At 41.2% G+C, this 21,635-nt stretch overlaps 1 pseudogene; it reads right to left on the reverse strand.

Annotated features, from left to right (window-relative positions):
• Positions 1-7,910: 7,910 nt before the first annotated feature.
• Positions 7,911-8,587, reverse strand: LOC118881522 (annotated as a pseudogene).
• Between the last annotated feature and the right edge of the window lie 13,048 nt (positions 8,588-21,635).

Consider the following 21,635-nt stretch of genomic DNA (forward strand, 5'->3'; position numbering starts at 1 on the left):
TCTCCCCAAACCTGAAGCTGTCAAAAGTTTAAAGGGAGTTTGCTCCTTGGGCCCCAATGCGGGTCCCCTAGGCACTGAGGCTAGTCTCCCAAGGTTTGTTAAAGGACCATGGACCCATCTGGTGCAGCCATTCACTCCATCTCCTCTGGACCAGCCTCTCACTCCAGCCATCCTGGCTTTTAAGAGCCTGCCCATAGTCCCCGTGGCCTCTGCTAGCCAGCCTCTACCTATTCTGAACTCTAAGAGCCAGCCTGTAGTTTCCTCGGCCTCTACGAGCCAGCCCCCTGCAGTTACTCTTGCCTCTGTGAGCCAGCCTGCTGCCCCCTTGGCCTCTACTAGCCAGCCTCTACCTATTCTGACTTCTAAGAGCCAGCCTGTAGCTTCCTTAACTTCTACTACTCAGCCTCCGGTCCTGTTTGCCTCTAACAGCCTGCCTTCTGTCCCTTTGTGCTCTACAAGTCAGCCTCTGACCATCCTTACCTCTCAGAGCCAACCCCTGGTACCTGTGGCCTCTCAGAGCCACCCCTGGGTACCTGTGGCCTCTCAGAACCACCCCCGGGTACCTGTGGCCTCTCAGAGCCACCTCCTGGTGCCTGTGGCTTCACAGAGCCAGCTCCAGAATCTTGCTCAGGCCTGTCAAACTCAGCCACCACCTCTTCAGGCTTCCCAATCCCAGGGTCTGGCCACCCAGGTCTCTCTGCTCCAGCTTCTGCCCACCCAGTCTTTTCAGACCCAACCTGTGGACCCTCAGGTGGCCCAGGCTATCCAGGACTTTCAGGCCATGTATCACACCCAACAGACCTCCCAGAGCAGCTCTTTAGTCCAGAGGATTGGACCAAGCCAGTCTCCATCTGCCCAGGAGTTTCACAAAGAGCCAGTTGCTTTCGAGACCCCACCACCAGCGGGCCAGGAGCTAAGTCAGAACGCCCCTGACACTGCATCCCTGCTCCCTGAGTCCCCAGCTCCAGCTGCTCAAGCCCAGCAGTCAGTGCCCCCCGGCAGGGCGCCCACCCCCGTCCCGGAGAGGAGGAGTTGCTCTCTCTAGCACAGAACCAGACCCCAGCCCTCCGAGTGGCCCTAAGGCCTCCACCAAGTAAGTGACTTTGGAGGAATACCTGCAGTATTCCTTAACTGTTTCCGGGTCCATGTTCTGGTGGTTTCCTCAACCCCCTCTCTTCAAAAACGTTAAGTTACTGGAGGTGAAGTGGCCTCTTCCTTCAGGGATTAGATCATTTGAACTTTGGTAGATTTTTGAAACTTAGTGCTCTGAGTGGATGAGTTGCTGTTAAGGTTTTATGGCTCTCCCAGCCTGATATTTTATTTCGACTTCGTGGGGAGACGGTGTTAATTACCTTCCTTCAGGGCCTCTAAGGTGGGGGGACTCTGCAGTGTTTCTGAAACAAGATGATTTTAGGTGGTACAGGGACACAGCACAAATAGCAGTGAGCCTTCCAGTGGGAAAGTTATTCCCTTTTCAATCTTTCTGATTATATCAAGGAGAATGTCCTTAGTTTGGGGTTAGTGATCTCTAACACCTCTGTAACGCTTTGGTAGGCAACACCTGCACCCCGCTAGGATTTAATACCATTTGTGTTAACAAAGTTATTTCAGTGGGTAACTTCTATTCATGCCCAGTAATACTGGTTTCTCTATTTATTGATACAATTGTGATGGTTCCTTTTTGAAATCCACTTATTTAAGTAAAAAATACTTTACATGAGTCAACGTAAAGGTAAAAATTAATTGTAGAGTGAAACTTGGAAAGATTCTGAGATTTGGAAAACATTTGGTTATTTGTACTAAATCGTATGCGCTTTCTATTAAACCCCAAGACCCTTTATTCTGACCTATTGGATGAATTTTGTGGTTAAGGTTATTGAGGAGGAAGTTCACTTAACTCCCAAACCCTTGTCAATTGGAATGGTAGAAAAGATCATGTGAAGGTCAAAATTGGTGACCCTGCTTCTCAGGGGGTTAAGTGCTGAGTGTCAATATCCTGGTCTTTCTCTCTAATCCTGTTGATAAGTTACTTGGGGGGCAGGGAGGAAGAGTATGGGGGGCAGAGCAATACTTTGAAATTATGTTAATGCTCCTTGTTTAAATGCTACCAACATATTCCAGAAGGTGTTCATCCTTATTTCATATTGGTTGGTTTCATTTCCAGCGTGAGATACAACTGAATATTAGGTGTAAGTCAAACTCTTAATTTCCTTATGATTTTCTCCAATTCGCCTTTAAGAGAATGTGTAACACTCTCTAGGTATATAAACACATGTATATTCTATAGATAATCATAGGGGCAAAGCATTTTAGCTCTTTTGATTTTGTACAACTTGGACACGTGGATTCTAAAATGAAATACATTCAGTGATTTATGTTTATCTCTATAAAAAATTTTTTTAAGAGCAAAACACTGACAAACCATAATAATTCCAGAAGTTAAGGGTTTAGTATTATTGAAAAAGATCATTTTTTCCCATTAATTCTTTCGAGTAATTCATATGATCGAAATAATTCTCCATGTAATTCTTGAAGGAGCACTTACTAAGTGCCAGGAATAATGGTAAACGCATATAAACATGAAAGGATGCAGACCTTGCCATCAGAAAGCTTAGAGACCCTGTTCTCTAAAGAGAAAATTTTCGACAAGGAAGGAGAAGGGGTAGGCTGGTGTCTACCTGATAATTTTTAGTGGAATAATTATTTTTGACAGGAAGAGCCATGCAGTGCCTTTCAAATAATTAATTCACTGACCCGGCATTTACTGAATTTCTAGCAAGTGCCAGGCATTCCATTAGGCATTGGGGATTCAGAGAGAAGGTGCCCCTGCTCTCCAAGTGCTCACTGTTGATCAGGGCAGACAGATCTAGGAATGACTAACACAGTGTGCTGTAACACGAGTCTGCTCACAGTCTTCCAGAATACAGGGTGAAGAATTTTTGAATTGGATCCTAAAGTAGGTGTCTGTTGATTGAGGAAGATGAGAAGAACATTCCATGCATGGGGGAAAATCATCAACAGAAAGGCTCAGAGGTTTAACAGTCAGTCCATGGCTTGCTGGCGACACATTTGGGAAAGGATAATCCGATGCTGGAGTCAAGAGTGCTTGGGGTTGGGTGTGAGGAAGTGGGAAACCTTTGAAGGCTTTTTAAGACGGGTACTTGTGTTCATAATTCTACCTGTGGGCTCTGTTCTGAAGTAATGGCAGGAGGCCAATAATTAGAGAATAATTGCCAAATTCTCTCCCAGTTAGTTCTAAGGGGAAAACAGTCCTCTTAGATGTTAGTAACAGTTTCTAATTAAAGTGTAGGGGACTTCCCTGGTGACGCAGTGGTTAAGAATCTGCCTGCCAATGCAGGGGACACGGGTTCGAGCCCTGGCCCGGGAAGATCCCACATGCCACAGAGCAACTAAGCCCGTGCGCCACAGAGCAACTAAGCCCGTGCGCCACAACTACTGAGCCTGCGCTCTAGAGCCCATGAGCCACAACTACTGAGCCCGTGTGCCACAACTACTGAAGCCTGCATGCCACAACTACTGAAGCCCACACACCTAGAGCCTGTGCTCCACAAGAGAAGCCACCGCAGTGAGAAGCCCGTGCACCGCAACAAAGAGTAAACCCCGCTCGCAAGTAGAGAAAGCCCGCATTAAGCAACGAAGACCCAGCACAGCCATAAATTAATTAATTAATTAATTAAAAAATAAAGTGTAGGCTCCATGGGTATTCATCCTGGAAAACACTGTCAGGTGTTTATTTACTTGTACATAACATTTTTTTGCTACAAAGATTGTTGCCAGGCCCTTTCCCGATTCTTGGATGGCACTACCATAGAAATGATATTGTTTCCACAAGACCCTTAGTCAAGCAGAGCTTTTTATTCAAAGAGGTAGTGTGTACACAAGGGAGAGGGCGGAAAACTACAACAACAACAAGAAAACAAAGCAAAACAAAACTTCCAGCTTCTAGAGTAGAAGGGGCGAGTTGCTTTTATAACAAAAGGGAGGGTTTGTCTCATGGATCACTGATAGTTTCCAGAACTTGTCAAACGTCTTTGATCATCAGCAGGTGGCTCCACGATGGCTATCAGGAATAGGGAGTTGCTTCTGTGAGGGGGAAGAAATGCATGAGAATTTTCTGCAAAAATGCACGGGAACAGATAAGGTTAATCTCTGGGACTCAGACCCCCGGGGCCTTTGTTCTTTAGCCTACAAGGCCTGTTTTGCCCAAGGCCGTTACCCTGGTCCTTTTCTGAAACGGCTGTGCTCTTGTCTTCCTGTCTCAAGATGACGTCAGGTAGAATGACACCATTTCGATGCATTTCTCTGTACTGATGGTAGGATAAGTACCTATCTAAAATAGAGGTTGACAAATTTTTTTCTATAAAGGCCCAGATGGTAAATATTTTAGGCTCTGTGGGCTAAAAGGCAAAATCCAGACTATTACGTGGCTGCTTATATAACAAGAGAGTAACTACTCCCGCCCCACCCCACCCCCTTTTGCTGGGGGGGTGGGCTGTACAGCGGCTTTGACTCCAGTTGCGTGGCTGGAGTCATCCACCTGACCAAGAGCAACTGGCCCGAGGCAGAGGGAGACCAGCCTGGCTGGCCAGGTTCGCAACCAGCACAGTGTATTTCACTCTGCCCCAGTGACATCCAGGTCCGAGGCCGTCATTCTCTCCTCTCAGGGAACCTGGCCGTCTCATCTTTGTCTGCTGGCCTGAGGAGAGCTGATTTGCCCTGTCCCTGACCCCCAGGTTGAGATTCCACTGTTGGGTGCCTGCCATCTGCCGTAATGTTCAGGCCCTGAGGAGACGGCTGGCCAGGCAGGCAGGCACAGGGAGCTCTGGGGAGAGCAGGAGTGGAAACCGACCCCCGGGGTTTGGTCTTGGAGGCTCCCAGCCATAGACCACAGCGATGTAAAAGCGCAGAGTGGGGAGAGGTGCTGCTGGCATCTAGTGGGTGGAGGCCAGAGGGGCTGCCAAACACCCTATAGTGCTCAGGCCAGCCCCTCACAGCACAGAATTATCTCGCCCCAAACATCGTCAGTGTGAGGCTGAGAAACCCTGATCTAGACTAATAAAAATTTGTGCTATAGTTCACTAGGCACTTAAAAAAAAAAACACCTTATTTTGATCCTCAGATGACGCATTACCTCTTAAATAGTAATGGTATCTTCTCCACTAGACCATGAGGATCTCATTCACCTTTGTTTTGTTCAGCTTTGTGTTCCCATTTTGTATAATTCTGAATCAACACACACATATGGGACATTTATTAATAATAATAGCTAACATTTATTGGGTGTTCATAATACACTACCCACTGTGCTAAGTAACTTACAGGCTTTATCTCATTCGTCACAACCATCAGAGATAAGGCACCATTATTATCTCCACTTCAAGGAAGGGAGATTTGATATTGGAAGGTTATGTAATTCTTTCAATGTCACATAAATGGAGGAGCTGGAATTGATGTGTAATTGATGTATAATTTGTTATAAGGTGTCTATTATAAGCTTTCCTTCCAAGCGATAGTTATTAAAGAGCCTTTTTCTTAAGCCTATTAGTCATAACTTGGGCTGTAATACCCCAGATCAGTCTAGGGTTATTTCTCTATTGAAAGCTTTATTTCCAGAGAGAGAATGCAAATCAACAACTCTTTCAGTTTTTGGTTCCTCTCTATGTTTATAAGTCTCATCTCAAATAAAATTGCTTTTTTCTTTCCAGAACTCACCAATGTTCCTACAGATTTAAGTGCAAGTTTATAAAAGCACAAATACTTACCTTAATCTCGATTTGGAAACCTCCATCTGGAGCCCTGGCCTGTCTCAGCCCGGCAGACTTGACCAGCTGCCTCCGCCAAGTCTGTGCTGCAGAGTGGGGAGAATTTTCCAGCCCCAGACAGTAAAGATGTTTATTGCCAGAATTTGAAGCCATAATAAACTATGCTGTTCCAAATGAACTTCATTTTAAAAGAAGTTGGTTTTTAAAATAGACTCCTCTTGTGAAAGCATTCCAGCATTCTAAGCGGAAAATCATGTCTCACATACTCTGGGTGAATGTGTCAGTACAAATCCCACAGAAATGGACATTGAAAATTGCAGCTCCTTGTATTTAAGGATGCTTTGTGACCTCATTAAGCTATCAGAAAGGTTAATACAATCAGGGTATTATAACATGTTACAGTTTATTTGTATGTTCGTTTGATTTAAGCAATATGAGTTTCCCTTCTTCCCAAGGATTTAAAACCTGCTGATTTGATTGCATATTTTAATGATAATCAAATAAAATTCATTTGGGACTGCTCTCCTCTTATGTTCTTTCTTTGTATCAGTGGATTGTTTATGCAAGAATGGTCTAATATAGGGATAGTTTGCTTTTAAAATTTCCAATTATAGGCAAAAGTACATTTTTAGGTGGTACGGTACTTTGGATCAAAACTTCCAAAAATTTAGTTGCTTTTATATTTCTTCCCCTTTTCTGCCCTATGCTTCAGTATTTCTATGTTTATAATTTTAAAAAATTAACTCAAGTTGGAAGACTTAATGCATTGCAGATACTCGGAAAAAAGAATAAGGGAAGGACATTATGCGAAGTGAAATAAGCCAGTTTCAACAAGATATATACTGTATGAGTCCACCTATATGAGATTTCTCATATCAGAGAACCAAATTCAAAGAGACAGAAAGTAGAATGGTGGTTGCCAGAGGATGGGGAGAGTGGGGAACCGGGAGTTGTTTAATGGGTACAGAGTTTCAGATGAAAAGAGTTCTGGAGATTGGCTGTACAACAATGTCAATGTACTTAACACTACTGAACTGTACACTTAAAAATTGTTAAGATGGTAAATTTTATGTGTATTTTACCACAATTTTTAAAAAAGAATAATTGGATTAAACCAGCAATTTATAAACCATATAACATTTATCAATTTATTTTTAAGTAATAATATATGCAACAGTTGAGCTTCTGTATATAAAATGAACCAGGTAAGCACAGTTGTTTTAATAACACAAGAACTATAGTTAGGAACTCAGAGAAAAATCAACTTTAACGTAGTACAGAACAAGGGACCAGGGAAGTGCAAAGGACATTGTTGGGGGGTGTGCCCACACACACGTTTCAGGAACCTACAGAAGAGCCTTTTATCTTGCAGTGGCTAATCAATATTCGTATGGTTGGATTTTATCTTGGGTAAATAGAGGTGGTTCTCAAGAACTGTGATTAGTGAACCTCAGGTGCTACCACAGTGCCAGGAAGCAGATAGTGACCTTGAAAGAAAGATAGAAACAACTTTAATATAAACATATTTAAAATATAAATATTTATAAAGATATAAACAACTTTTTTTTTTTAAACAAGGCTTGTCAACTTAGCCTATTTTTTTTTAATTAATTAATTTATTTATTTTTGGCTGTGTTGGGTCTTCGTTTCTGTGCGAGGGCTTTCTTTAGTTGCGGCAAGTGGGGGCCACTCTTCATCGCAGTGCACGGGCCTCTCACTATCGCGGCCTCTCTTGTTGTGGAGCACAGGCTCCAGACGCGCAGGCTCAGCAATTGTGGCTCACGGGCCTAGTTGCTCCGCGGCACGTGGGATCTTCCCAGACCAGGGCTCGAACCCGTGTCCCCTGCATTGGCAGGCAGATTCTCAACCACTGCGCCACCAGGGAAGCCCCAGAAACATCTTTAAATGCCTTGTCACACCAACAGCAAAGTGCACAGAGTGAGGAGAACAGGAGAGCCTTTTCATTTTTAAAATGTTTGGAAACATGTACAACTTTGATACAGTTTCTGGGTGCTCCAGACACCCATGGCCACTTCATGTAAATCACTGACAATTGCTAGAGCACTCTGAGAGACTATGATATGATCATGATCCAATTGGGTAATTCAACCTAATGAGGGCAACAGACACGTCTTGGGCGAGAGGTGTGTCAATCACGGCGCTCCCTACTCTAAGGTATTCACAAGGAGACAGATCAACAGTTTTTTTTATTCATCCTCCTCCTCCTCTTCTTCATCCTCGTCTTCTTCATCTTCCTCTTCCACCTTTTTCCGGGCAACTTTAGAAGGACCCTTGGCGCCATCAAACTTCCCTTTAGACTTACAGTGTGCGACATCCTTCTCGTATTTCTCCTTCAGCTTCGCTGCCTTGTTGATGTATAGCTGCTTCTCGCTGTCACTAAAGTTATTCCACATCTCGCCTAGCTTCTTTGCCACATCTCCAATAGAGATGCCAGGGTTTGTAGATTTGATCTTGGGGCGGAATTCAGAACAGAACAGGAAAAAATCCAGACGGTGGCCTCTTGGGGGCATTCGGGTCCTTCTTCTTGCCTCCCTTAGCTGGTCTGTAATCCTTCATTTCCCAATCATAGCGCACTTTATCTGCCTTTGCCATTTCATGAAATTTAGACTTCTCTTTCCCAGACATTGTCTTCCACCTCTCAGAGCACTTCTTGGAAAATTCTGCAAAATTGACAGGGACCTCAGGGTTTTTCTTCTTATGGTCCTCTCTGCACGTCTGCACAAAGAAGGCATAAGCAGACATCTTGCCCTTTGGTTTCTTGGGATCACCTTTAGCCATCCTGACTGTATTGTTCGCTAGCCTGGGCAGCTGCAGGGCAGGACGCGCGGCTCAGCGCTCCACAGCCTCGCGCTAGCTGCCTCCACGAGAGCCGCCTCGAAGCACAGAGTCTTAACCACTGGACCGCCAGGGAACTCCCTCTAGTTTTTATTCACATACTGTTCAATACCTTGCTTTTTTCACTTAATGTATATTTTGGAGAGCTTTCCATTTGGGGCGTTAAAGAGCTTTCTAATTCTTTTTTATGAACACAGAGTATTCCATTGAGTGGATGTATCATAATCTTTTTTTTTTTTTTGCGGTGCTGCACGGCTCATAGGGTCTCAGTTCCCCCACCAGGGATCGAACCAAGGCCATGGCAGTGAAAGCACTGAGTCCTAACCACTGGACTGCCAGGGAAGTCCCTATCATAATCAATTTAACTTGTTTCCTTTTTTTAAAAATTCAGTGTTTTCTCTTATTTATTTATTTATGGCCACACCCCAGGGCATGAGGAACTTCCCCAACCAGGGACTGAACTCGTGCCTCCTGCATTGGAGGCACAGTCTTTTTTTTTTGTCTTTTTTTTTGGGGGGGGGATAAATATTTATTTGTTTTTGGCTGCATCGGGTCTTAGTTGCAGTGCACTGGCTTCTCTCTACTTGTGGCTCGCAGGCTCATTAGTTGTGGTGTGTGGGCTCAGTAGTTGAGGTGTGCAGGCTTAGTTGCCCCGCAGAATGTGGGATCTTAGTTCCCTGACCAGGGATTGAACCCATGTCCCCTGCATTGGAAGGTGGATTCTTAACCACTGGACCACCAGGGAAGCCCTGACTTGTTTCCTATTGATGGACATTTTGGTTGTTTCTATTATAATAAATGTTTTTAAGCAATAATAAATTTGGACCTAATAAATAGATATGGACCAATCGGCTGCTAATGATTGACCACTAACTTTAAGAATCCCAAAGGCCATTTAGTCTAGTCCCTCCACCCCAAACAAACAAATAAAAATCATAAGTACCTTGCCTAAGATCTTATAGCTAGTTAGTGGCAGAGGCTAGACTAAAATCTGATAGCCCTGAGTCCTCTTTTCAGCAAATCAGTATAACTATCATTTCATTGCATTGTAAATAGTTTCCTTAAAAAACATATCATCTTAGAGATTTGAATTTGAGCTGAGAAAGGATAATATAACATTTTACTTTCCCCTCACCACCGGAACATTTTAATCTTTTTTAAGAAGTAGTACATGAACATGGTTAACAAAGAAAAAGTGAAATAGTACTAAAGGCTATACAGTGAAAAGTAAGTCTTCCTCCAACCCATGACCCCCCAGTCTTTGATGGCCCTTTCCCAGAAACAATCATTGTTATCAGTGTCTGGAATACTTATCCAGAGAGTCTGTGCAAAACCCAGCATATTTATTTATATGAGTGTGTGTGCATGTGTGTGTGTGTGTGTGTATGTGTGTGTTTTAAGTAAATGGTAGGAAACTACACATCTTGTTCTGTACCTTCCCTTTTTCGGCCCACCCCCCCCCCTTTTTTTTAACATCTTTATTGGAGTATAATTGCTTTAAAATAGTGTGTTAGTTTCTGCTTTATAACAAAGTGAATCAGCTATACATATACATATATCCCCATATCTCCTCCCTCTTGCACCTCCCTCCCACCCTCCCTATCCCACCCCTCTAGGTGGTCACAAAGCACCGAGCTGATCTCCCTGTGCTATGTGGCTGCTTCCCACTAGCTATCTATTTTACATTGGTAGTGTATATATGTCCATGCCACTCTCTCACTTCGTCCCAGCTTACCCTTCCCCCTCCCCATGTTCTCAAGTCCATTCTCTATGTCTGTGTCTTTATTCCTGTCCTACCCGTAGTTTCTTCAGAACCATCTTTTTTTGATTCCATATGTATATGTTAGCATATGGTGTTTGTTTTTCTCTTTCTGACTTACTTCACTCTGTATGACAGTCTCTAGGTCCATCCACCTCACTACAAATAACTCAGTTTAGTTTCTCTTTATGGCTGAGTAGTATTCCATTGTATATATGTGCCACATCTTTTTTACCCATTCATCTGTCGATGGACATTTAGGTTGCTTCCATGTCCTGGCTATTGTAAATAGAGCTGCAGTGAACATTGTGGTACATGACTCTTTTTGAATTATGGTTTTCTCTGGGTATATGCCCAGTAGTGGGATTGCTGGGTTGTATGGTAGTTCTATTTTTAGTTTTTTAAGGAACCTCCATACTGTTCTCCTTAGTGGCTGTATCAATTTACATTCCCACCAACAGTGCAAGATGGTTCCCTTTTCTCCACACCCTCTTCAGCATTTATTGTTTGTAGATTTTTTGATGATGGCCATTCTGACTGGTGTGAGGTGATACTTCATTGTAGTGTTGATTTGCATTTCTCTAATGATTAGTGATGTTGAGCATCCTTTCATGTGTTTGTTAGCAATCTGTATATCTTCTTGGGAGAAATGTCTATTTAGATCTTCTGCCCATATTTGGATTGGGTTGTTGGTTTTTTGATATTGAGCTGCATGAGCTGCTTGTAAATTTTGGAGATTAATCCTTTGTCAGTTGCTTCATTTGCAAATATTTTCTCCCATTCTGAGGGTTGTCTTTTCATCTTGTTTATGTTTTCCTTTGCTGTGCAAAAGCTTTTTAGTTTCATTAGGTCTCATTTGTTTATTTTTGTTTTTATTTCCATTTCTCTAGGAGGTGGGTCAAAAAGGATCTTGCTGTGATTTATGTCATAGAGTGATTGATCTATGTTTTCCTCTAAGAGTTTTATAGTGTCTGGCCTTACATTTAGGTCTTTAATCTATTTTGAGTTTATTTTTGTGTATGGTGTTAAGGAGTGTTCTAATTTCATTCTTTTACATGTAGCTGCCCAGTTTTCCCAGCACCACTTATTGAAGAGGCTGTCTTTTCTCCATTGTATATTCTTGCCTCCTTTATCAAAAATAAGATTGACCATATGTGTGGGTTTATCTCTGGGCTTTCTATCCTGTTCCATTTATCTATATTTCTGTTCTTGTGCCAGTACCATACTGTCTTGATTACTGTAGCTTTGTAGTGTAGTCTGAAGTCCGGGAGCCTGATTCCTCCAGCTGCGTTTTTCTTTCTCAAGATTGCTTTGGCTATTCGGGGTCTTTTGTGTTTCCATACAAATTGTGAAATTATTTGTTCTAGTTCTGTGAAAAATGCCACTGGTAGTTTGATAGGGATTGCACTGAATCTGTAGATTGCTTTGGATAGTATAGTCATTTTCACAATGTTGAGTCTTCCAATCCAAGAACATGGTATATCTCTCCATCTGTTTGTATCATCTTTAATTTCTTTCATCAGTGTCTTATAGTTTTCTGCATACAGGTCTTTTGTCTCCTTAGGTAGGTTTATTCCTAGGTATTTTATTCTTTTTGTTGCAATGGTAAATGGGAGTGTTTCCTTAATTTCTCTTTCAGATTTTTCATCATTAGTGTATAGGAATGCAAGAGATTTCTGTGCATTAATTTTGTATCCTGCTACTTTACCAGATTCATTGATTAGCTCTAGCAGTTTTCTGGTAGCATCTTTAGGATTCTCTATGTATAGTATCATGTCATCTGCAAACAGGGACAGCTTTACTTCTTCTTTTCCAATTTGGATTCCATTTATTTCTTTTTCTTCTCTGATTGTTGTGGCTAAAACTTCCAAAACTATGTTGAATAATAGTGGTGAGAGTGGACAACCTTGTCTTGTTCCTGATCTTAGAGGAAATGGTTTCAGTTTTTCACCATTGAGGACGTTGTAGGCTGTGGGTTTGTCATATATGGCCTGTATTATGTTGAGGTAAGTTCCCTCTGTGCCCACTTTCTGGAGTATTTTTATCATAAATGGGTGTTGAATTTTGTCAGAAGTTTCTTCTGCATCTATTGAGATGATCATATGGTTTTTCTCCTTCAGTTTGTTAATATGGTTTATCACATTGATTGAATTGCATATATTGAAGTTTCCTTGCATTCCTGGGATAAACCCCACTTGATCATGGTGTATAATCCTTTTAATGTGCTGTTGGATTCTGTTTGCTAGTATTTTGTTGAGGATTTTTGCATCTATGTTCATCAGTGATATTGGCCTGTAGTTTTCTTTCCTTGTGACATCTTTGTCTGGTTTTGGTATCAGGGTGATGGTGGCCTCGTAGAATGAGTTTGGGAGTGTTCCTCCCTCTGCTATATTTTGGAAGAGTTTGAGAAGGATAGGTGTTAACTCTTCTCTAAATGTTTGATAAAATTCACCTGTGAAGCCATCTGGTCCTGGGGTTTTATTTGTTGGAAGATTTTTTTTATTTTTTTTATTTTTTATTTTTTTATTTTTGTCTGTGTTGGGTCTTCGTTTCTGTGCGAGGGCTTTCTCTAGTTGTGGCAACCGGGGGTCACTCTTCATCGCGGTGCGCGGGCCTCTCACTATCGCGGCCTCTCTTGTTGCGGAGCACAGGCTCTAGGCGCGAGGGCTTCAGTAGCTGTGGCTCGAAGACTCCAGAGCGCAGGCTCAGTAGTTGTGGCTCACAGGCCTAGCTGCTCCGTGGCACGTGGGATCTTCCCAGACCAGGGCCCGAACCTGTGTCCCCTGCATTAGCAGGCAGATTCTCAACCACTGCGCCACCAGGGAAGCCCTGTTGGAAGATTTTTAATCACAATCTCAATTTCAGTGCTTGTGATTGGTCTGTTTATATTTTCTATTTCTTCCTGGTTCAGTCTCGGAAGGTTGTGCTTTTCTAAGAATGTGTCCATTTCTTCCAGGTTGTCCATTTTATTGGCATATAGTTGCTTGTAGTAATCGCTCATGATTCTTTGTATTTCTGCAGTGTCAGTTGTTACTTCTTCTTTTTCATTTCTAATTCTGTTGATTTGAGTCTTCTCCCTTTTTTTCTTGATGAGTCTGGCTAATAGATTATCAATTTTGTTTATCTTCTCAAAGAACCAGCTTTTAGTTTTATTGATCTTTGCTACTGTTTCCTTCATTTCTTTTTCATTTATTTCTGATCTGATATTTATGATTTCTCTCCTTCTGCTAACTTTGGGGGATTTTTTGTTCTTCTTTCTCTAATTGTTTTAGGTGTAAGGTTGGGTTGTTTATTTGAGATATTTCTTGTTTCTTGAGGTAGGATTGTATTGCTATAAACTTCCCTCTTAGAACTGCTTTTGCTGCCTCCCACTGGTTTTGGGTCGTCGTGTTTTCATTGTCATTTGTCCCCCTCCCCCTTTTAAAGTTTCTCTAAAGTTGTTAATATACAAGTTAAATCTGACTTTACAGGTTTGTAAACTCCTTGATGGCTAAAATCATCTCTCTCTTTTGTTTCTCCCACAGGTCATATAATATACACTGAAGTATTTTGGACTTTTAGTTTTATTCTTCGAATAATTAAGGTCATACTTGACATCATCTTGAAAAAGAATCAGTGTGTGTTCTATTCAACACCATTCTAAGCATTTCATTAAATGTCTCTGGCATAGTCAAAACTCAGTTGTGAGAAGGCTAGAGATAGTGACAGTGAAAAACAAAATAGCATTGTTCAAAGAGTCTTATTTTTACCTTTGGTCTTACCCAAGACTTCTAAAACTGGAGTTACTAAAAAGTGATTAAATTGACTTATTTTTTATTTAGTACATACTAAGTGCCAGATACTACATGAGGCACAAGGATGATTCAGTCTCTGCAGAAGTCATTTCCTTTCTCTCTGTTTTCACTGTTGTACAGCAAGAAATTAAGGGCTGAGTAATCTCTAAGTAGATAATCAAGCCCGAAATAATCAGGCATTGGCTGCAGTTTTTTTTTTTTTTTAGTAAACATGCATGTACATTACTTTATTTATTTATTTATTTATTTATTTATTTATTTATTTATTTATGGCTGTGTTGGGTCTTCGTCTCTGTGCGAGGGCTTTCTCTAGTTGCGGCAGGTGGGGGCCACTCCTCATCGCGTTGCGCGGGCCTCTCACTATCGCGGCCTCTCTTGTTGCGGAGCACAGGCTCCAGACGCGCAGGCTCAGCAATTGTGGCTCACGGGCCCAGTCGCTCCGCGGCATGTGGGATCCTCCCGGACCAGGGCTCGAACCCGTGTCCCCTGCATTGGCAGGCAGATTCTCAACCACTGCGCCACCAGGGAAGCCCCTGCAGTTTTTAAAATAAGTTTAAAAAGCCATAGGAAACAAACTATAAGTAATAAGATGCAAAATATTCAAGGTGTTACTGCTGGGCAATTTATGAATTATTTTCTTCTTTTCTACAATAAATCCATCTCTGCATCTCACAGGTCAGTTTTCACCTGACTGCAACTACATTTCTTACATTTACACGAAAATAAATGGGCAAATACTACTGTCATTTAATTAAAACCCACTCTGTAGTGCTCACTGTGCCATACTCTGTGGTTTGTGCTTTATGCGCTCTAATCTAATCCTTACAATAGCCCTAAAATAGCTCAAAAAATTTTTATCCCCATTTTATAGATAAGGTAACTGAAGTTCTGAGAACATATAGGCAGTTGCCCAAAGTAATAGAGTAAATGACAAATCTGGGGTTTGATTCCTATTCTTTGTGACTCAGCTCTAAAGGGTGAAACTCCATCAGTAAAACCCATGAAACATTTTATTAAAAATATTGTTAATGTGATTATTTAGCTGTCCCCCATGTTCTGTGAGTTAATATACTTCATTAACTTAAATAAGCACGGAAGACTACATGCCTTTTAGTCACCTGCACAAAAATAAGGAAAGAAAACTGCATTTTGACAAGTGCCAAATATCATAAATTGTATCAGAGTATAATTATAGACTGTATGTAGTATAATGCTTCCAATATTACAGTCCCAAAACTAACGTGAATTCCCCACCATGTTAAGATCTCTCATAGCTTGACTCTGCTAGACAAAATGGCAAAAGCGTCATTACTTATGATTAACAAAGTGATGCAGAACTTTTGGAAAAGTCGAAAGGGGCTGTAATTAGGAGATTAACTCATTATTTCTGCAGTAGTCTGTTTTGATCAGCCTGAGAAAGGGTACTTTTCTAGTTCTTGTTTCTGAAAGGAGTGAGCTGAAAGTTTAACCCTGTGAGCTAGGTCAAGGTGTACAGCTCTAGAACCTGATGCTCTTTCTGCGGTACCACTCTTTCTGCTCAACGTGCTTTTATATCACACAGTATGTATTTACCACACTATTTTAATAAATGGGGAATGGATCATACAGCAAAATATAGTTCTAAGGCTTTCTTTATCCTCTGTTATATAAGTAAATTTTTAGTTAAGTGATATAGTGTAACTGAGCAGGACCCTGTGGAACCTTCCCGGGACAGACGACCCCCACCCCCGCAACCCTCATCCTCCACCTGCCTCTTGTTTGTAGAAAAACTTTAGCCTCCTAGGCCTTCCCTCAGTTCCAAAGAATAAATTTAATCAGAGAAATGAGAAAATGCAGAGGAAAATAGGCAAGCAAGACAAAATAATAGTTTAGCTCTTAAACAAAGTCAAGGACATTTAGTACCTCCTCAAGGACTATAGATAATATTCTGAGCCATATCCTTTGAGCTGTTTTGCAGATACTGGCACCCCCACAAGGTAGAAGAAGTTAACTGTATGCTGCCCCCAAGACCCCAGGCCAGTTGGAACCAGAAGGCCTAGCTGACCAAAGATTTATGGCTCAGATAGTGTTCCAACCACAAGTGAGACATGATGGCTACTTTTGTGTGATCAAGACAATCTCTCTGAAGATAGAAGATTGCACCCTCCCCAGAATGTAGCCCTTTCCTCTTTTCCCTGTATAATCGCCAAGCAAAACCTGGGGAGTAGGGATTTGGTTCTTTGGGACATGAGTCCACCTTCTCCCCAGGATTGCTGGCTTCCTCAATAAAGCCATCTTTCCTCTTCACCCAACACTTGCCTCTCGGTACTGGATTCCTGAGCGACGAGCAGGTGAACCTAAGTTCAGTAACATTAGTATGGAGAAAATTTTCCAGTACCATTATCAGATTATATCATGGTGAATTGCTGTTAAATAATATATCACTTCTTCTGAAATTTAACATCCACTTAGCTTAGATTTCTGTACTTTGTGTCTTGCTTTGCAAAAGGCTAATATAGAGTAATTTGAATATAAAGAAGGAAAAGGAATGAGTATTTGCATTACAAAAGGATCCCTGGACAATTATTCATTTATTTCAGTATTCCAATTTTGGCAGTTTTCTCAGTGGATTCTCTTCTTCTCACCCACCACCACCCTCCTCCAAATGACTTACCTCAACCCTGGACTGACTAAAATCCTAAATGATATCCCACTTTCTACTTTTGCCATGGGGTCTTGCACACACTTTTCTTCCTGCCTTCAAAGCACTGTCCCCTCACAGTCTCCTGACCCCTTCACCCTTAGTGATTTTTTTTTTTTTGGCCACGCCACATGCGGGATCTTAGTTCCCCAACGGGGGATTGAATCCGTGCCCCCTGCAGTGGAAGCGTGAAGTCTTAACCACTGGACCATCAGGAAGACCCCCTTAGTGCTTTTTAAATTTCAACTCAATAATCACTTTCTCAAGGAAACTTCCCAGAACTCCCTAAAGATATAAATTATGCACATTATAGAGCCCCACAGCACTATGTATTCTCCTGTAAAGGAATTAATAGATTTGTAAGTGTGATCAATGATACATTTGATCAATGTCTGTTTCTCTCACTAGATGGCAAACTCCATGAGGCAAGGACCATTACTGTTGTTGTTGTTGTTAGCTGACCACATACTTCCAGTGCCTAGCACAGGGCCTGGTACCTAGGTGTTCAATAAATATTTGTTGAATAGATGAATATAGATATTAACCACTATTAGGCTGAAAGTCTGTAGGCAAAGATAAAGTTGAGGTTTGGTTGCTCCTACCAACCAAAGATCAATTAGAAAGACAGATAAAACAAAGTTCTGAAATTATGCCAATAAAACAATAGAAAATATGCTATTGATTCATAACTTAAGTCAGATGCAGTTGCCTTCTAAGGAATTTAGGGAAGAAATTAAGGTACTTTTCTCTGTAGCATCCTTCTGGTAAAAATCTGAAAAACATTCCAAATAGGCATTAAATAGAACGAGGCTCTTGTGCATTACCACCATTTCCCAACAGAATAAAATGGTAATATTTTTTAATATCCTCCAAGAATATTAAAGGCAAAAATGAAAATTTTATGACTGCTTACAATATAATTTTGTATACTGTTTTACCTTTTTTTCTCTAGTTGTTTCTTATATATTTTGTGTCTTCAATTGGACTAAAAGTTCACTAAGGCCCTGCTTTATACCAGTGGTTCTTAATTTTGGCAATATTGTCTCCCAGGGGCATTTGACATGTCTGGAGACTTTTGCTTTTCATAATGGGGAGGAGGGGAATGCTACTATCACCTAGTGGGTGGAGACCAGAGATACTGCTAAACATCCTACAATGTGCAGGAGTCTCCTCCCCTCATAAAAGCATTATCTGGACCAAAATATCAATAGTGCCAAGGTTGAGAAACTTTGCTTTATACTTCTCTGGGAAAAGGAAGGCTCTAAATTAATGGTCTTGGGATATATTTATACTATTATTTAATAATATATTAAGTACATTAATTATATTGTATATAACTATTATAATTAGATAGCAATACAATTTGTATGTATTTTTATTATATATAATTACATATACTGTGTGTAAATATGATACTTTAATTAGTAAACATATATACGTTATTAATTAATATACATTAACTGTATGTATTAAAGATACACAGGGACTTCCCTGGTGGTCCAGTGGCAAAGAATCCACCTTACAATGCAGGGGACGTGGGTTCGATCCCTGGTCAGGGAACTAAGATCCCACATGCTGCAGGGCAACTAAGCCCATGCGCCACAACTACTGAGCTCACGTGCCTTAACTAGAGAGCCCGCTTGCTGCAAACTACAGAGCCCATGTGCCTTGGAGCCCGCACCACAACTAGAGAAGAGAAACCCCACATGCCACAACTAGAGAGTAGCCCACACACTGCATCAAAAGATCTCTCATGCCTCAACAAAGATCCTGCGTGCTGCAACTAAGACCCGACACAGCCAAAATAAATAAAATAAATAAATAAACAATAAAGATATATAGGTGAGATCTTGCATTAAGGAATGGCGTTTTTGTAAAGATAAGTGACTCATAAAATCATTGTTGACTCTTTTTGGAAAGGGGAAAGGGACAAATGGGATATCTATTATTGGCTTTGCTATTTAGAAATTTGTTCATTTGAATCATCCCTGCCATATAGTCATTTGAAAAACATTTCTGGAGCATTAATAGTGACACTTTCATCTACAGCAAAGGTACAATATGACCTCACCTCTCAAGATTGGGTTAGAGGAGGGCGCCTGACTCAAATTTGGCCAGTGAAAAATTATTTTCCGGTACTTTAAGATATCCTGTATCCTTAGAACAAATTCTCCTTTTCCTTTTAAAATAGCTTGAGATAGTTTCTGTTACTTTCAAGCCAAGAGGCTTTAACCAAGAGAACCACTCTAGGGATGACTGTAAAATTCATCTCTAGGGGAAGACTGCTCTTTTGAAAAACAGTTTAATGGGTCTTCTGGGTATAGAAAGTAAAATTTCATTCTGGAGTGAAGAAGCTCAGAACAATTATGAACAACTGTAATGCACAGTAATGTAAAGGGATGACTTCTTTGTGAGCAAGGCTGCATCTTTGCAGGAGCATGCTAATTCTTGTTTGCTTGTTGTTGTTGGAGAAGGAGAGGTCTTTATTATTTATTTATTTTTTATTAGAGTTGGAGACAAAAAGAGATCAGAGTCTGGGAAAGGCAAGATTGGATAAAGGAGGCTTTTCCCTGGCCAGCTGAGTTGGCCCATGGAACAGAGTGAGAAGAGGATCCGCAATGAAGAAACATGACCAAGGAACTCCAATAGTAGATTATGCTATTTAGTTTTAGGATTTTTCTTGCATTGTACTCAGGTTTCACTGAAAAAACATTTTAACTTAGAAGTCTTGTCTTAACTGTGCTTTGTGAGAATAAGGAAGGAGTTGTGCTCAAGCTTCAGGACAAGGTGTTGCTGGCAGTGTGTAGTGGCACAGCCACTTTGGAAAGCTCTTTTTTTCTTTTCTTTATTTTTTACTGAAGTATACTTGATTTACAACGTTGTGTTACTGCTGTACAGCAAAGTGACTCAGTCATATTGATACATATATACATATATATACATTCTTTTTTTAAAGAGTATTTTAAAAAAATATTTATTTATTTATTATTTATTTATTTTGGCTGTGCCGGGTCTTAGTTGCGGCATGCGGGATCTTTAGTTGGGGCATGCGGGCTTCTTTGTTGCAGCATGTGGACTCTTAGATGTGGCATGCATGCAGGATCTAGTTCCCCGACCCGGAGTCAAACCCGGGCCCCCTGCATTGGGAGCGCCGAGTCCTACCCACTGGACCACCAGAGAAGTCCCTATATACGTTCTCTTTCATATTCTTTTCCATTATTATTATTTTAAAATTTATTTATTTTTGGCTGCACTGGGTCTTCGCTGCTGCACGTGGGCTTTCTCTAGTTGCGGCGAGCGGGGGCTACTCTTCGTTGCAGTGCATGGGTTTCTCATTGCGGTGGCTTCTCTTGTTGCAGAGCACCAGCTCTAGGTAAGTGGGCTCAGTAGTTGTGGCTCTGGGGCTCTAGAGCGCAGGCTCAGTAGTTGTGGCACATGGGCTTAGTTGCTCCGCATCATGTGGGATCTTCGCAGACCAGGGCTTGAACCTGTGTCCCCTGCATTGGCAGGCGGATTCTTAACCACTGCGCCACCAGGGAAGCCCTCCATTATGTTTTATCAGAGGATACTGTATACAGTTCCCTGTGCTATAAAGTAGGACCTTGTTGTTTATCCATTCTATATATACCAGTTTGCATCTGCTAATCTCAAACTCCCATGGAAAGCTCTTTGACTGTGTCTTGTATACCCCCCAAGCCAGCAACTCTACCCTAGAAAAATTCTTGCACATATGAATTAAGAGACTATTATAAGAATATTCATAGCAATATACATAACAGTGGGAGGGAGTGCGGAAAGGAAAAAATCTAAATGTTGGCGATAAGAAAATGGATTTATAAATCATGGTATGTTCATATAATGGAACACTACATAGCAGGGAAAACACAATTACATACAACAGGGATGGATTCTAGAAGCATAATGTTGATTGAAAAGAAGCAGCAGCATAATACAGCATGGAAGTAATTTTATCATTGAAAGACAAGTGAAAATAAACAGTATATTGTCTGGGAATATATATGGTAATTGCATAAAGAAAAGTTGAAATGATTTTTTAAAAATCGGGATAGTGATTACCTTGAGAGGAAGTAGGGAGGTGGGATATGGAAGGAGCACACAGGAAGAATCAATAATACAGGTTGTTTCGTAAGTTGGGTGTACATTCACAGGTGTTCACTTTACTATGCTTTATAACTTACATTAATATATATTCTTTTGTACATATCAGACTTTTTAAAAATGAAAGAATAAAGTAATTGTCAAATTGCTTGACAGTACAGAGTTAAACTTCTACTGGCTGAGAGTGCAAAGAATTGTGTTTTTTTTTAAGCTCTGGGGGTGGAGGGGTAAAGATTCCCACTTAAACAGCTGTCTTGAACATCTTTGTGAGCTAGGGCGTAATTTCCTCTGTTTTGGGGACATGAATGATTTCTGCCCAGCATTCCGCAGGAACTCTAAAGCAGTGAGCGAAGAAATGGTGCGACCATATGGAGACAGCAGAAGGACAGTTACATTGTTGCAAAAACAGAACAGTGCTTTATATTCAACAAGTTGCTGTAGCTGGTTTAAGTCCTTTTTATATAGCTCTATACAGTTTCCAAAGGTTGCAACATTTTCCCTTCTTAGAAACTGAGGGGAGGGACACTCCCTCTTTCCCTCTGCCTCCTTCCCACCCACCCTGCCTTGGCACCTGTTGTTCCCTATGCTTGGAAGACCCTTCCCTGCTTTGTTGGTCGGCCGACTCGGTACCTCCTTTAAAATTT

The sequence above is a fragment of the Balaenoptera musculus genome, chromosome 15 (assembly GCF_009873245.2).
Source record: "Balaenoptera musculus isolate JJ_BM4_2016_0621 chromosome 15, mBalMus1.pri.v3, whole genome shotgun sequence".
NCBI classification, from domain to species: domain Eukaryota; kingdom Metazoa; phylum Chordata; class Mammalia; order Artiodactyla; family Balaenopteridae; genus Balaenoptera; species Balaenoptera musculus.